The sequence below is a fragment of the Camponotus floridanus genome, unplaced genomic scaffold, assembly GCF_003227725.1.
Source record: "Camponotus floridanus strain SB8 unplaced genomic scaffold, Cflo_v7.5 scaffold31, whole genome shotgun sequence".
Taxonomy (NCBI): domain Eukaryota; kingdom Metazoa; phylum Arthropoda; class Insecta; order Hymenoptera; family Formicidae; genus Camponotus; species Camponotus floridanus.
The window spans coordinates 1,436,522-1,453,577 of record NW_020229448.1 but is presented as its reverse complement, the minus strand read 5'-3'; the positions used below and the strand labels follow the sequence as shown (position 1 = coordinate 1,453,577).

General features: G+C 39.2%; 1 protein-coding gene across 3 annotated transcripts in view; it reads right to left on the bottom strand.

Annotated features, from left to right (window-relative positions):
• Window positions 1-17,056, bottom strand: part of LOC105252408 (pre-rRNA-processing protein ESF2-like) — an 83,891-nt gene that overhangs the window by 51,710 nt on the left and 15,125 nt on the right. The window lies entirely within an intron of this gene.

The window sequence follows — 17,056 nt, the reverse complement described above, 5'->3', positions numbered from 1 at the left end:
GCAGGGTAGGTGGTAGGTAAATAAATAGGTAGGCCTACAATTCCGGCTCGGATACGTCACGGCACGTCTTATAAAAACGTCATGCGGAGAACAGTGAGGCAATAAGTCGTCCGACCCCATAAATCGTTCAAATTCGTGCGCAATAGCGCAGCATGTTTACATTTACTTGAAAAAGTCCCAAGGTCAGCTTCCCTTAAATCCATCTTGTCTCCGCTCGTCTTTGTAGGTCTTCGCAAGTCGATTATTTTAAATTCAACTTTTCTCTTCGTGATAAATAGGAGAAATTTATAGCAAAGCAGAATCGGCGCCGTACGAAACCGTTCGTTACATCGTCGCATGGAGTGACGCGTGTCGATGTCGTTCGTTTCGAAATTCTTAAAATCCAACGAGCGGCGATAATACGAAACACGGAATTCGATGCGGCGACAATAAAATCGCTATCCGTTCCGGAGATCAGAAGCGACGAAAACGGTGGCGAAACGCTAAAGCGTGAGCTCGAGCAATGAAAGCAAGAGAGCAGCAAGTGGCTCGTACGTCAGCCGGTGGCTCGTAAACGTCAGCGGTGGTGCTCGTAAACGTAAACGCGATGCTATAAGGGGATGTACAGCGGCGCGCAGCCGGGGAGTCACCATGGCATAACAGTTAAAGAGATACATGTATATGTATAGAGAGAGAGACGATCCATTTAGCGGTTTAAACGGGGTCGTTATATCGCCGTTTACAACGAAACAATCTGCTCCTGAATATCTGGACACGTGTCGTGAGATTTAGAACGGGCGGGGCGAAATGTTAGATTACCGCGTCAAACGGCTTTGAATGCGTGCACGCGTGTATTAATCCGCTATACTAATTCCATACCGATGCATTAATTACAACGAAACATTAATTTCCTCCTTTGGATAATTATCGCTTTAGTTATTGTCGTTTGCGACGCTGTCCGTAGCGTTATCTAACAATTTTTTTATTCAAATAAGCGTTTAAAGCTCGTCGGGTGCACTTTGAGAACAATATAAATTTAATTAAAATAATTAAATAATTAAATAAAAGGATATTTTTGTTATTTAATACGTCTTTCCGTTGTTTTTGCAGCTCGTGAGATTTGTATTTATAATTTTGCGTGACGTTCCGTATATAAATCTCGCAAAGGAAGATACTAAGAAAGGGATTTACCCTTTTCGACGAACATAGGCGCGTAACTTCCGCCTTCGAAACGAATAATAAATCATTGCGATGCGCGCGTTTATCTCTGATAACTTAACTCGCTACATAATAATCTCAATTAACGACGAAGATTTATCAATAAACAACCATTAACCAGGAGGATGGCAATTAAGGGGTGCGCCGAGGAATGTCGAGGATGGAATCAAAACGCGACAGGATAAATTCACATCGAGCGAAAGATGCTGCGGAGATTTAATAAAAGCGAGAAAACCGCTTGGGGATGACTATAGATATTATCGAATGGCGGAGGAAAGGCGAGGCGCCATCGAGTTTTCGGGGTTAGTGATTAAACTGGGGATTGAATCCTGGAGATCGAGCGGGTATGCCGCCGAATCCTGCCATGGTATTTGTGGGGACGCCACGGGAAGGGGTTGAAACAACAGCGTTCTGTGTTTAATCATGTCTGACCGAGCGAGGGGACCTTCAGACGGGCATGGAATTTGCATAGTTGGGGCTCACGTGTTCATAAACCTTACCTCTCTTGTAAGCTGTACACGTGAAAAGAGAACGTATAAATTGAATAGAAGTTGCTTTTTGAACACTGACTTTTAGCAAAGAAAAGTAAAGTTATTTTTCATGTAATTTAAATGATTACTTTATATCGCGTAGACTAATAATTTCCCATTCTTTATAAATTATATTACGGTACAATTATAAATCTTTCTATTAATCATCATACGGCGCGATAAATACATATAGTATAAATTGTCGCGCGAGAAAGAAATTAATAATAATTAATTTTCGTAAACAGTGTACAATTAATGTTTGATCAATAAATAATATAATACAAATAAATTACAGTGAATCAAATTAAAAGTATGTGATTAATATTGCGTAATATAATATCTATAATGTAAATTGATCATTTTATTCATTTCTTTCCCGTGCTAGTGTGTTTTAAAAAATTGCGAAAAAAGAACTAGCGTAATTGAAAAAACAAATTCTTACTTATATAACTTAGAATTAAGAGGCGCGATATAAAAATGCAATATGAGAATGTACCACTCGGGGAAAAAAATATGGACGATATCTTAATCGCCGATAAAACCAGCAATAAGTTGCAACACCACCCAGAAGGAAGATTGCGGGTGCGGCTGCGAAAACAAGAACGACAGGAAATGCCAAAATTATGATAATGATTCGGAGCCGTTTTCAGTTAAGACATTAGGCGACGTGTATAATTTAGACGAAAGCCAGATCGGTAAGTAAAGACCGCGTAGCATCGATGTTCGTAATAATAAACTTTAATGTATATTATGCAGATTGCAGTTAAACTGGTGCAATGTATGTGCGCGCACATTTTTTATCTATATCTCTCTTTCCAATATAATTTTATCAATAAACGATCGCGCGCGTAGCGTAAAATTGAAGATGCTTGCTTATGTTAATCGCATTCCGAGTACCGTTTTACGTATTATTATTATCGTTATTATCCTCTTAAAATTTGCATTTATATTTCGTTCATCACGTAATTCTATTTTCACTGCGCGAATTATTATCTCGACATTTGTCTAATTTGTCGGACGAGTACAACAAATGATATTCAAGTATATTCTTAAACTGTATATATTTTACGCAACGTATTAAACGTATCTTTTTTTCCTGTAAACTGTTTTAGGACGAACAGATGGTCAAAATGTGATGTGTCGTGAGCGGCGCATGTTCTCGGGCGGTGCATGCGCCCCTGAAGAAAAATTAAACGCGTGCAATGTGCGGAAAGATTGGTAAGGCGCGGATGAGTATCGGGTAGAAAGGCGGAAAGAGGTAAGATGATGGTACAAGAAGGATAATAATCCGTAGTTTCGATCAAGATTATAGCCGCGCGGTTAAATGAATAGTTTACGAGCAGCGAAAATGAGACGGGCAAAATGTTAAGCCCCTTCAAGCCGGGATCGAGCCTCCTTTATACACCATTCACCTGTAATAAACTTCAATGTTAAATGTCTTTATTGCGTTTCTGAAGCTAGCCCGCTGTGTGTACGAGGTAATTGATATGAGCAAACCGAAAGGCCGCAGTGGCGCTAGTCGTGTCCCGTCTGAATTACACGCGAGATATCCGAGCGTTAAAAGGACAGATAAGTATTTAATGACTAGTTTTGTAACGCGGCTTGATTCTCGATCAAAAAGAGAATCTCATCGGTTGCCCGAGCTGAATCTTAATCCTCCGCGGAAGCAAGTGTCAGTCGCATCATTATGATTGAATTCTCAATTACCTGCTTAGAATACAAGACGATGATGACTGGCTTCGCGAATCATTTAAGACGGAGAAAAAAATATCCGGCGGATTGAAAAATTCTGTCTTTTGTTTATCCCTCGGATCAATTCAAAATAAACCTCATTGTATAATTGAGACTTTTACTTTTTAAACGTATTTCGTAAATTTCCTTGTATTATTTTTCTCTCCTAACGCTCTTCTTACTTTACGTCTCAGGTCCCCCAAAATTTGTCAGAGTCCGCAGTTGGAGGAAGCTGGGACACGCGAATCTGGGACACATCTCGTGCGTAGTATTAAATTTTGCATAATGCGCCACACATGTGGAGGCGCGTTATCCTTCTCTTTCAGGCAGCTCACGTAATCTAGCCGTTGAAACCCTAGTTTCGGCCAAAGCCACCACTCATCCTCTTGACGAGACAAGTCGTCGATCAAACACACGTCTGCCCCTTAACTAAGCCTCGGTGAAGATTTAAATCAAGAAATCAAGCAAAATGAATGCCGCATACCGTCGGTAGACAGGTCAGGCGTCAACGCAGCAGGTCTATCTGGCACGTAAGTACATGCTGCGAGTATGTCGGGGCTACAGAATGCGCCAATCGATACATATCTCTCGTGTGCATACACACACGTGTACAGTCTACGCCCTCGTCCGTGTACCGTGCACGTATACACGCGCGTGTGCGTGTACGCGCGTATGTATGCGAGCACAAGCATGTATCCGAAATGAATTGACCGGTGCGTAGTTGATGGACGTAGCGGGTGGCTCGTTATGCTTACAGCCCGCCCAGCAATCAAGAAGAATTCATACGCCTGACGTGTCGCTCATGATGGAGGTCCAAGCTACGTATCATCCATCTTTCCGGATCCTCGCAGCACTATCGCGACGCGGCATACGGCGAAAACTTTAGAGTTCCGTTCCTCTTCATATTTTTTACACGAGATTTATTCGTGGGATTTTCAAAAAAAAAGAAAAATTAAAAAAACATGCAATTCTTAGTTTGCAAAAATTAATGATAATTTAAGGAAGAGAAGACGCAAGAAAAAACTAGTCATTTCTTTCGTCTCGCAAGTTGACAAATATTCTCGCGATATAATAGAGTTTTTCAATTCCTATAGATGACGATAAGAACTTGGACATTTATGACGAAACATTCTTGAGAATAATATCTTCAAAAATTTGTTTGGCGTGATTATAATTAAAAGTGCACTTCCTCTGTCGAAGAATACTTTACTTTGGAAAGATCAATTATATAAGAGCATAAAAGCAAAAAGATTTATGACAACATTCGTACATGTGTGCGCGGATGACTCTTGATCGACTGACCGTCGATTAATTAATGACCCGCCGCTGTAGAGATAAGGTATAACGCAGATTCTTTCCCTTCGAAGTTTCTTTCTTCGTGCTCGGGGATGGCTCGTCGCGGAAAAGGTGGATGAAAGCATCGGCTAGGTCGGTGTTGGCCATGGTGTGAGTTGAAAGAAGAGAAAGAGATGGAAGAGCGAGAGGAAGAAAGAGAGGGTGAGGCAGGGTGAGGAGGAAGGGGAGGTTGGTCGACGTGGCTTGGGGGAGTTTTTCTCGTTCCCGGCTTCCGTCTCCTGGGACGCGAAGCGCGAGGATCTTTTTGCTCGCCTCGGCGGAGGATCAGACGTCCCACTTTATCTCCGACGACCCGTTCAACCCCTATCCCTCTCGTCCCCCCCCCCGCCCCACCCACCCGTCACCCTCGTTCTGCCTCTCTTCGACCCGCGTTCTATCCTACTGCAGCCCCCGTTGCGCCCCGGTTTCTACCCCAACGTCATCCCCCTACCCTTCTCACGTCACCCAGAGCTATGGTTGATCACGTATAGGAGGAGCCTCTAGCAGCGTCTAGAGTGACGCGTCGTGGAGGAGCCATTTGTCATCCATCAGCACACGGTCCTATCTACGCAAGATTGCACAAGAGCGGCTGATCCAACTTGGCCTTATTGTACGGTGCTTATCGTTTCCTTCTCCCGCTCTACTCAACATTATGTACGATAGAATGCTTTGAGGAGAAACAATTTAATTTATTAAAAATATTTTTCCTTTGAAGAAAATATTAAATAATAATTATATTACGGTATAAAGAATAAAAATAATAATACGATATATAAAATAAAAATTATGTTACGGTATAAAATAAATTATATTACGTAATAAATTATATTATACGACAAACGTTACATCATCGCAGAAATGCAAAAGTAACAATTGTAAAAGTTTCATCTCGCACTAGGCGGTAAGTATATTTGATAAAAATAGCATCGCTAGAAAAATTAATATGTTTATCGTTTATCTGTAGAAAATATCCTTTCGTGGAAAACAAGTATATTGCGGCCGATTAACGTCGAATGAGGAAAAGAGAGAACGATTCTCGAACTTCGAAGAAATAAATCTTATAAGTAGGCAGTTCACGATACAAGCGGTGGTCACAAATCCGCGGATAAGCCATCGGAAACGAAAGTCCTGTTGTCGAGGTTGGTGTTGACCGGAATGCAGTATACATTGGGGATAAACCGAAGGGTAGAAAGCTGCAGGAAGAATGAACGGTCTGATCGAATCATCATTACAAACGACCCGACAATTTGAGACATGCGCCGTTGTATATATATTGCTTGTTATATATCGATTGCCTTACTTGTTCTTCGTGATACCATCCCCAGCCTGCTGATAACTCAGATATTTTCCACGTCCGCGCGCGTCAGAAATTACACCAATCACGTAGCCGCTTAAAGTTAGTATTACCAGCTGCAAACTTCTAATTTATTTCACGGGAGTGTATGTGTTCACGTTAGATACCGGAAGCATAAATTCATGTAACGCACATTACACGTATTTCCTATAATAGGCATCGATGTATATTATCTTCTCGCGATTATTTGCATTGTCGATTGGCAACGGTTGAAATGAAATGATTGGTCAACGAAAACATATTATTACACAGTTCCACATATTATGAAATATACTGCTGGAGAAAAAAAATTTGCCAATACGAAAGGGTGCAATTAGTTAAATACGCAATTTTTTTCTGCGCAGAATCGCTTCGCGCGGTAGGAAAAGAGAAGGAGGGCGAGCACAATGGATGATATAGGTATCGCCAATTTTTCTCCCGTCCGCTAGATTTTTCAATGTAACTTGAGAGCCGCTCCCTCGCGAGGTCCCAGGGCGCAGGAATGGATGAACAGACGAGGGAGAGAGGGGTAGCAAGGGGGATCGCGCGGCGACAAGAACAACGGAGAGGATAAGAGAAAGGAAGGACAATTGTGAGGGGCGCGGGCACAACGAGATAGACACGGCAAGAGAAAAGGCCAGAGTCCTATTTCTCCTGCGGGGGGAATACAATAATGCTCGAGGAGAAGAAGAAGAAGAGGAGGAAAAAAAAGGAGCGCGAGATGGGTGGAAACGAACGAATCTCGGTGCTATCGTGACTGCATCCACGGCGGTGGAAAATCTGGTGGCGAGCGAGGGGACGCGGGGGATGCCTCGTGGCGGAGGGAGATGCCTCGGGCAACGGTGTCATTAATAAAAGTGTCAATGATGTCAGTGGACTAATGTTGGTAGTCACTCGCTCGCCGGCAGGATTGGGAGAGGCGGTGGCATCACCCGACGTCCTATCGAAGAATTTCACCCTCTCTCTCTCTTCCTCTGTCTCTTTCTCTCTCTCTCTCTCTCTCTCTCACTCTCCAAAGGTTGAGTCGTTTTCGACTGCGTCGCTCGTTTGATTCGCTCTTTTCCGATACCAACAAGAGAATTCTGTCGTTTGCTGCGTCTTTTTATTCCTTGTTTTATATGTGAAATGACTTCTTCAAATCTGCTTGCGCGTAAATTTCATTTAATTTATCTTAAAAGAAAGAATACTATTCTTTAGGTGATAAAATGTATTTTTGATTTTTTTTTTCAAATAAATCTTTCGTTGCCATTTCATTAGTTAAAATAGCCGTATCAATTCTTAATAACAAATTTGAAAAACCCGCAAAACAGTTAGTCTCTTATTAAAACACATTAAAAGTGCATTAATGCTCCAACTATAGCTCGCTACAACCCCTTAGCTTATTCTCGTTGCCCTATTTCTTTTCTCACGAAAGCATTACATTAATTTTACCGAAATTGCGTGTCCAACCTTTTCGTTTCATCCGCCACTCGTAGCAGCTGAGACGAACCCTTCAGGTTCGGTTTCCGCTCAAGAAATTTTATTTTTATCCTCTAGAGTTTACTCTCTAGAAAGAAAAAGAGAGAGAGAAAAAGAAAGAGAGCATTCTAAGCTATAGAGTATATTCAAGAAAACTGATTTATTCCCTATGCGTTTACTTTAAATAAAAAGCACATTTTTGAGTCAAAAAAATACACACCTAAAGTAATATGAAATTAATATCGCACGCAATGACGCAAAAATCTGCGGATCTGCAATAATGTCGTTATTGCTTGGGAACCAAATGCAATTTTGCATTCAATTACATGCCGCCCATGGTGAAAGGCAGCGTCTCTTCTCAATGTAAGGGTGTATCGACGCAGAACGATAGAACAGGTTTGCAGCTCGGAGGTTGGGGTGCGCGGGAATATCTAATAAGAACCTAGAGCTCATCCATCCTATCGCGTAGCACTCCAGGGGCTGTCACCGTGAGCGTCAGCATACCGTAGAGAAGGGGTGATTTACATAGTAATAATATCGAGATTCTCTAGAAGAGAGGGAGGAGATTATGCTACGGTTTCGAAGCTAAAAATTTCAAGCAATATGAAAAAATCGCATTTAATTATATAAGATAACCGATATCACCCAACCGATTAGCATTAACGATTATCGAACGATCGTGCATCGCATCGCGTTTCTAAATAATTAATCCTCAATGTAGAACACAATAATTTCGCGGAATTATAGACGTCTAACATTATCGAAACTGTACGCACCCACACACGAGCAATTTATTAGAATTGCAATAATCTTTTATTAAAACATATCGATCGGCGATTTTAATAACCATTCTCGTACTACTTAGTACGAGAGCCATCGGCAAAAATAACACTATCGATTTCTCGCCTCCATTTTACCCTCGCGATTGTTGAGAGAAGGAATTTCTCTCGTCCCTCACATGAAAGAATCGGCCCTCCAACAGCGGAACAGTATTTCTTCCGGACGTTCTGCCGACGGCGTTGCGCTTCTTTCATCCTGCAGGAATTTAAGAGTTATCGCCGATGTCAGGAATTCCGGGAATCTCTAGCTAGACGAGCGCGCCGAGCGAACGGCGACAAGGGTGTGGGAGGGAGTGACGAGAGGCGTAGATGAGAATTGGCCGATTAGAATATCAAGAGGTTAGTACAACCTGGTATGATGCTGACATAATAAGTAGGTGGGATAAACAATAAAAGGGGTGAAGGAGAGCAGGAACGAGGGTTGCTCGGTTGTCTCTCCGCGGACAAAGGGGCTTCGGAGTCTGAATCTAACAGGGGCTTTGACGTCTCCCTTTACCCACGAAGAACACAATGTTAATTAACGAGAGAAGAGCGGCTACGCGCTCGCGATTCTCAATCAACGTAGCTGGCATTCAACCAGCGGCGAGTCCGTCTTTGCGCGCAACAAAAGGGCCAACATTAACGGCGATCTTCGATCGCGCTATGCAAATTATTTACGAGCTCCAACTGTGTTTTACCGGCATAAAATATGCAAAAATTATCGTCCAAGTTTTTTACTAACGGTAAAACGGGGTTTTCCTCATGCCGAAAACAAAGTTAAGCTCGATAATTAACTGGTCGATACGCTCGCGATCTTACGCGAGATACTCGCGAAATAAATCATCGACCTGTCCCTGATAGCGTCTCAACCGATGCAGAGCTGAATTCTAATACACTAATATCCTGTACCTTCTTTATCCGATCTTCTTGCGGACGCAGATATTTTTTGCATAACTCTACCATACGACTATTCCCCTCTCGTCGCCGCCATCAGCACCTCCCTCTCTCCGGGCTCTCTCTCTCCCTTCCCTCGCCCTTCGAGGCAACCCAGCCTAGATCCCCCCCATCCATCCCGACCACCACACGTCCCTTTTCCCTCCACTCTGACCAACTTCCACGACCTCTCCTACCGACACCTCATCTCTCGGCGCTCTCCCTTCTCTGTATCCCCCCCCCGCCTCCCTCTCTCCTCTCCTCTATCTCTACCGCCGCGGTTCCAAACGCCGTACACGAGGCTGCGGCTAAGAGCAGAGCGACGTCGGCGACGCCACGCACCCCGACGTCGCCCTGACGCGCTCTACTGACGCTGCGGAGCGGAGATTAATGGCTTCGGACTCTGAAATCCTGGAAAATAAATAGCGAGACCCCGGTGGCGAGAGAGGGAGTCCTGCGGAGCAAGATGCGGTCCCTCCTTCTCCGTGGCTCTTCGCTCGCCTTCCCGTACGAGGGAGCGAGAAAGGAAGGATCGCAGCTTCCCGAGGGACCTACCTACCACTACCATCACCACCACCATCACCGCTACCACTACCACTATCGCTGCCCATTTCTTTGTACAACAGCGTCAGGGCTGTCGATGAGATGGGAATGCTGTGTGCATTGTTCTATCGGAAATTCCTATCGCAACGAATTATTTCACGCGCGACAAAGGAAAGCCGGGCCGATCGCGCAATCAATATTTTTAATACTTATTTAATCGTAACATAAATATATATATATATATATATATATATATATATATATATATATGCGTTACGATTTAAATTAGATTACAGAGTACAGAAGCACTAACGATAAGCAATCAGCGGGAAACTGCGATGTAATTGCTGCGTTGTTTGCATAATATGTGGTCTGTGAGTCTCGGCCCTGTGCCCTTGCGCTGTCCGCTTCTCTCCTTTCGTTCCTCTCTTTATTACGCTCTCCCCGTGTTCCTCCTCTGCGTCCAGATCATTCTCCATCCCCATTCGTAACACCAACCAAAAGATTAATTGCTAATTCTTGCTACTGCAACCAGTTGCTACTAAACACGTATGGAGGCTTCGCAGGGGTCAAGGAACCGCCTTGCGCGCATATACGTTAAGTAAGAAATATACATGTGTTAATGAGATTCCTCTCGCAAACTTGCTCGATGATTAAAAGCGTAATAGGGACAGACTGTAAGCTATCGTCTCATTCGTGCTATAGAAATCTGTGTTTGAGTACACGTTTAAAAATAAATGCATTCTTCCTCCCCGTGTTATAAGTGACAGATCAAGCGCATCTCTTTCTCTCTCTCTCTCTCTCTCTCTCTCTATGTCTTCTTAAATTATTCTAATGTATTACATAAAATTACAGGAAGTCATTAAAGACTTATAGATCTTTTTGTTACGTAGGTAATTACGAAGCACGTTAGAATTACAAAGCTACGGTACAAGTATATTATCACACACGATTACTGGTAATATATATAAAAACTATCATAAATTTCGCAATAATAATAATATAAGAATATATTATAGAAAACAGAGAACAACGGAAAATAGAGGAACACACTTTGTGCAAGGTTATAAAAAAAATATAACGACTGTAAATTATAATGTTACACAAGCGTATACTCCGCGAGTCGTTAATAAGCTGCGTTTTTAAGGTGAATTAAATGATTTAACGTCTAGTTATTTTCTTCTAGAATCTTTATATCCGAGAGCATTTTACTTTGCAATTACGTCATTGCTTTTTGCATCTGCCGTTATCTTGCCGAGAGAGGGAGAGAGAGAGAATGATAATCCATAATAAAGCCTTAATTAGAGTATCCAGAACTATTCATTAACGCGCTGCAAAAAGCAGTTCAACGTAAGACACGACATGCGAAGTACTCATAATTATGTGATTCCAATTTAATAAATTTTAAAAACGTTTAAACCCGATACAATCATCATAATTATATCGTGATGTTTTCAATTTATAGCTATTAATTTTAATACACACAATTATATTCCGAGTAGTTAAATATTCTTCTTTTACGTAACACGCTCTTGAGAAACGTAACATTACAAAGAGATACAAATATTTTTCAAAGCAAGAACTTATTATGTGCGCGTGTGAGAATCGTAAAATTATTTTTAATCGATTACAGAAAATCACAAGTAACTAACAAGTTAATTCCATCGCATTCCTCGAAGGCGATTTTAATTTTTATCATAACGAAGAGAGGAGAGGCGAGAGATGGAGGGCGATTTGATTCATGGAGGGGACAGAATAGATCGGTATGGTGTCTCTATAGACACGAAAGTGGGAGGCAAGGGGGAGATCGTAGCGTGCAGGGCCGTGCCAAGGCAATATCCATAGGAACACCCCGTCAGAGGGAGAGACGTAGAGACGTGCAATCAATCACAAGGGACCCTGCTGCCATGCTCGTGGCCCTCATATCAGCCGTAATACACAGTAAACATTTTTAACTTTGCCACGTTATTAATATTAGTTGCACGTCCGTTCCCTTACGTCTTGCAAATTTTTCTCTCGTATTATATATTATTTTTTGCCGCGTGTTATATACGTCATGCGAAATTTGCATAATGTCAAACACGATCATAACGCGCTGTTACGTGTGACTTTTAACAAGAATAGCTTAAGTTTACCTTCCTGCCATATGTATTTGCGTAAAACGCGATCGTAAGCATCAAAGTGTCAGATGTAGCGTTAAGTACGAAGCAGTGTTCAAAATTATACCGTCGTTATGACCGCGAGTTGTTATTTTTTGCGTATATACGTGAAACAAACATTTTTAACTTTCCTAGATTATTAATAGTAGTCGCGCGCGCACGCGACGTTCAGAGTTTATTCCCTTTTTTCGTTTGAAAAAGCATATAAATTGTAAAATATTAAGTAATATGTTTAACGAGAGCCTCCGGAGAAAATAGAACGTGTGTCGCGCGGCAATATTATTTTATAATGGCATTATTAAACATTTAAAATTATACATCGTTATACTAGCACTATTCGCATTTACGGTAGAAGTCCGTAAACACATTTCGAAGTTTATGGTACATCATGGTTGGCGTCTCTATATTTTGCGCATCGCGTTACGCTGTGTTCCACCGCGAGCATTATAAAAATAAATATCACGTACGATATTAGAATTGCGTTCATTCGCGTGATGATACTCTACCGAAAACGTTAATTCAGTATGGCACTTTGTCATTTCACGTTGATGCGGACATCATGGCGACCCATTCTGTTCCCTACGAATCAAACCTCCCGTTCCCTTCTGTGCGTGGCACGAATGAAATTCATCGTCAAGGAATGCGACTGGATTTATTTGTCCGCAGTAGCTTTGATATCCCCAGCAGGCAAAAGAGTATCGTGCATAAATTTCGTCTTAAACCGATCTTCTATTAATCATGCTACATTTGCCGCTATACATTTTGCCAGCACAGCTTAATCATTCTACATCTTAATGCTAGCGCGCGTATTTTTGTTTAAGTAGGATATAGAAAATTATTAATATATTTGTTGGGTTTTGAGAAAAATATGATTATTTTTCATCAGAATAGCTTTTAAATGATATAAATTTTTTGTATGTGTGAGATATTTATACAATTATATTAATATCAATGTGGTGAAGTAAATTAAATTTAGATTAATTTTAATGTTTTTAAAAACAATACGCGTAATGACAAGATATTTTCTTCCAGACTCTTTCTCCAGAATTTAATTTTTATCTTTACACTCGCAGCAAACCTACTTATATTTTATTAATGCAAGAAAAATCTTGCTAAGAAAGAAACATTGAAAAGACTTTATATTTTTAATCAAGCGATTGTACAAATTACAAAATCAATTTTTGTGTGTTTAAAATACCGTAATGCATTGAAAATATAGAATAAAATTTTTTAAATATTGCGTATATATTATATCACATTAATAATTTAGTTATAAATAATCAAAATATATACATCAGTATATTATTATTAAAATATCCAGATAGCATCTCAGATATATGATAAAATGACAAGATTTCCCACTATATGATGCACTCTACAGAAACACATAAGCGAAATCCCGATTAAACTTATACCTTCAATAAGATATGAATCAAACACCAAAGAAAAAAAGCAAACGACACGATTAAAGTTACATAACATTCCAGTACTTTCGCTAAACGTTGATTGATGAACGCGGAAGAAGTACACGAAGATCGAAACACGAATGTAAACGGATTAATCAAACGGAATCGAACCATCTATTTGTCGCAAAAGAAGAGATTGTTCTTAACAAGAAACAGTAATGATCATGGTATAAACAAGAGTATTTCATGCAATTGCTACATCGTTATAATATTTTCTCGCGTTTTTACATGTCTCCAAATTGTATAATTTACCATAAATCTAACAATATTTTGCAAACATAATTAAAATATTATTTTAATAATATTTTAATCATATATCTTTGATAGCTTAAAGTAATATTTTATAATTACACGACTACATTTTATACGCGCAAAATATGTAACATAAAAAATATGTATTATTAATAATGTATTATTAATGACCATGTATTTTATTCAACGGTGATGAATGCCTTTCTCTCCGTTGAAAACTTATAATTTAAGGCAGAAATGAAAAATGTGAGAGTCGCGATGAAAAAAAGAATTTTTTTCCGCTATAATATTTTAATCATGAAAATTGCATAATTAAACTAACGCATTAATTAAAGCCAGACGTACTTTCTATAGAAATCGTTCCTCAAATGCTATCGCGCGAGTCCGCTCGATATTTTAAATATAATAATTAGTTAAAAGTGTGTGCGTTTAAATCTGATTCTACATTAGATTTGTGAAATATTTGGTTAATTACTGAGATGAGAGCTTTGTTGTTTCTCTTTTACAGCTTATCCTTACAAAGATTCAATGAATTTCACTCGCAAGATAATTCGATTCAGAAACTTTGCAAGTTTCTATCTCGATTTCACACCCGATCAAGCCAACTGCCAGTTTACGGCGCTTTTAGGGCTTTCATGAAAGGCCAAACCTATTCCATATATCAAACATAAAGATAGCAAGACTGTGCATAAAGTTCATTTACAGATTAGAAATTTTTACTATAACAATGTTTTAAGAGGGCGAGATTTTTTAAATATTACATAAAACATTATATACATTATATTACAACATAAAATACCCAATATTGAATTTCAAATTAAATTATGAAATTATGGAATTTTTACCCCGCAATCTCGTTTGTTCAGATATAATATACGGATGTATCTTCGTGCGACGGGAAACATTTTACAAGACACGAAAAAAAATTGCAGACTAATTTTAATCACTTCTCAATCATAATTAAAAACTTCAACCACGCAAAAGCAAAATCCCTGCGAAACAATAAGCATAAAAATTTAAACTGAGCAAAAAAATGAGAGTACACGATTATCTGTAAAATACGTCATCTGATTACATCGCGCACGATATGATTAGACACGCAACATGTATAATTTCGAAGCAAATTTCTGAAGTATTCATTAAAGATTCATATAAAATTTCCTGAAGGTTGCTAAGGACGTGTTTCTCATATGAACGAAAGTTTATTCTGAATTTTTATTGTACTAGTCTTACAGTTAATAATATAGGTACGATTATTAATATATCATATATTATTATATTAAATTTATAAAGAGCGTCTGAAATTGCTAAATTTAAGCTGATCTCAGTTTTTTCATATTTTGATCTTTATCACAACAGCAAAATCTGTTCACATATTCTGAATTTGTTTCGATATCAAATACTATCATCACATTGACGCTTGTATATCATGTAAATGCACGTATATATTTATATCTTTGAATCTCATCTAACTTGTCTATTTTCCAATCTCACGACTTGTAGATTTTATGACTCAATCACTAGGTTTACATAGAATGATTTATCAACGTTTATGAAAATAGGTTTTCGTAACTATATTAAATGCATTACATTGTCCTATGCAAACGTCTATGAATTTTGAAAGAACACCAATATCCATCACGTAAAATTGAGTTATATTTTAACAGACAGTAATGCTTCAAAATAATTCGTGTAGTCATTAAGGAATCATTAATCTTGTCTTTCTTTTACGCATATAACAATAAACATCGTTGTTAGAACAGATACTGCATGTGAATATGTTGATGTTATTAACTCAACGGAACAATAAAGACGATAATAAAATAATCCGTTCAAAAATAAACGAATCATCAAGTCGAGAACGAAATGAATATATTAGAATTTGGCAAAATATCATTATTATCAAGTAATTATTATAGCAAATAGAACAATTTTTAATAAAACTAAGAACAAAAGAGCTTTGAATTTTTAATCTCGACTAAAAGGAATAGTTTTAAAAAGATATCTATGAAATGCGCAAATTAATGACCGACGAATTTAATTACTTACGTAATTTAATCTTTTTTCTCCGATTTGAGATTTGATTTAAAAAGCACATTGAACATGTGTTTTGCGAGAAATGCAGATTTAATTAGGACACATAACGCAATCGAAATGAATTATGCAAAGATACCTGTCACATCCCGTCGAGAACGATTCGACATCATTTTGTCAAATCGTCGAAATCGAACGACGTAACTTATACAATATTGCGTAACGTTGGAAATTCTACCTGCGCATTTCGCAAGGTTAGACACACTTTAGCCTTTTCAACCTCGGCAACAATAACGCGGGGGCATTTCCGCAATAAAGAAAACTTCCAGCGTGCCGTCTAAAATAAGCACACGTGTTGTGGTTTTCTTTCGGAAACTGGAGCAATTTATGGGGCGTCCGAAAATCGGTGCAATATTCGACCTAACCGCATACCTCGTTGACATCTGGCTTTTTTTCCTCTATGGAACATAGCCCACATACGTACGTTCCTAGTGCGCTTCTGTGCGCACCAGACTTTCTCTGACTTTGCGTCACGTATTTTTAAATGAAACGAAAATTTATGCCTCGCAATATATCCACACAAGTTCGTAGATAGCATGTGGCGGCATGGAACCGACGAAAAAAGCAAAAAAAAAGCTACCGTGCACGCGTATGCGTGTATGTGCAAAATCTTTTTGCGCTATAATATAACTTTATCAGTTTTAATAAAATCTGACAACCATATGACGCATCGTCAGTCGAAGCGGTGTCGCTGCAAAGAGCAGCGGAAAGCATCGCGAATTTTTCAGGATTTTTCCACATTCGATATACATATTTGTGGGAGCTATATTTACATTCACTCGCGATATCGCTAATATTTCGGCGGTTGGATCAATATTATTTCCTATCAAAAATAATATTCAAATGAAGATAAAGAGTAGAGGGAACGATGCGAAAATTTTACGAGAGTGACATATCGTGTGATTAAATAATCCGCATAATTCAACGTATTATTTAAGATATATATGACAGATAATTTGAGAGACAACGTTAGTAAATTACTGTACGAGATGTGTGGCATAAAAGGAGAGATTAATTTTTTAACTTTAAAACTAGTAATATATAGGAGAAATGCGACCGTGTATCATGACAATGCATCTGCTCATTCGGCGTTTTCATAAATTTGTAGCTAAAAAACGCGTTCTTTCGCGCAGTTCTCTTATTTTCCAAGCTTATGTGACTATTCTATACCGATTAAAGTTGCGACTTTCAAAGACTACATATCATT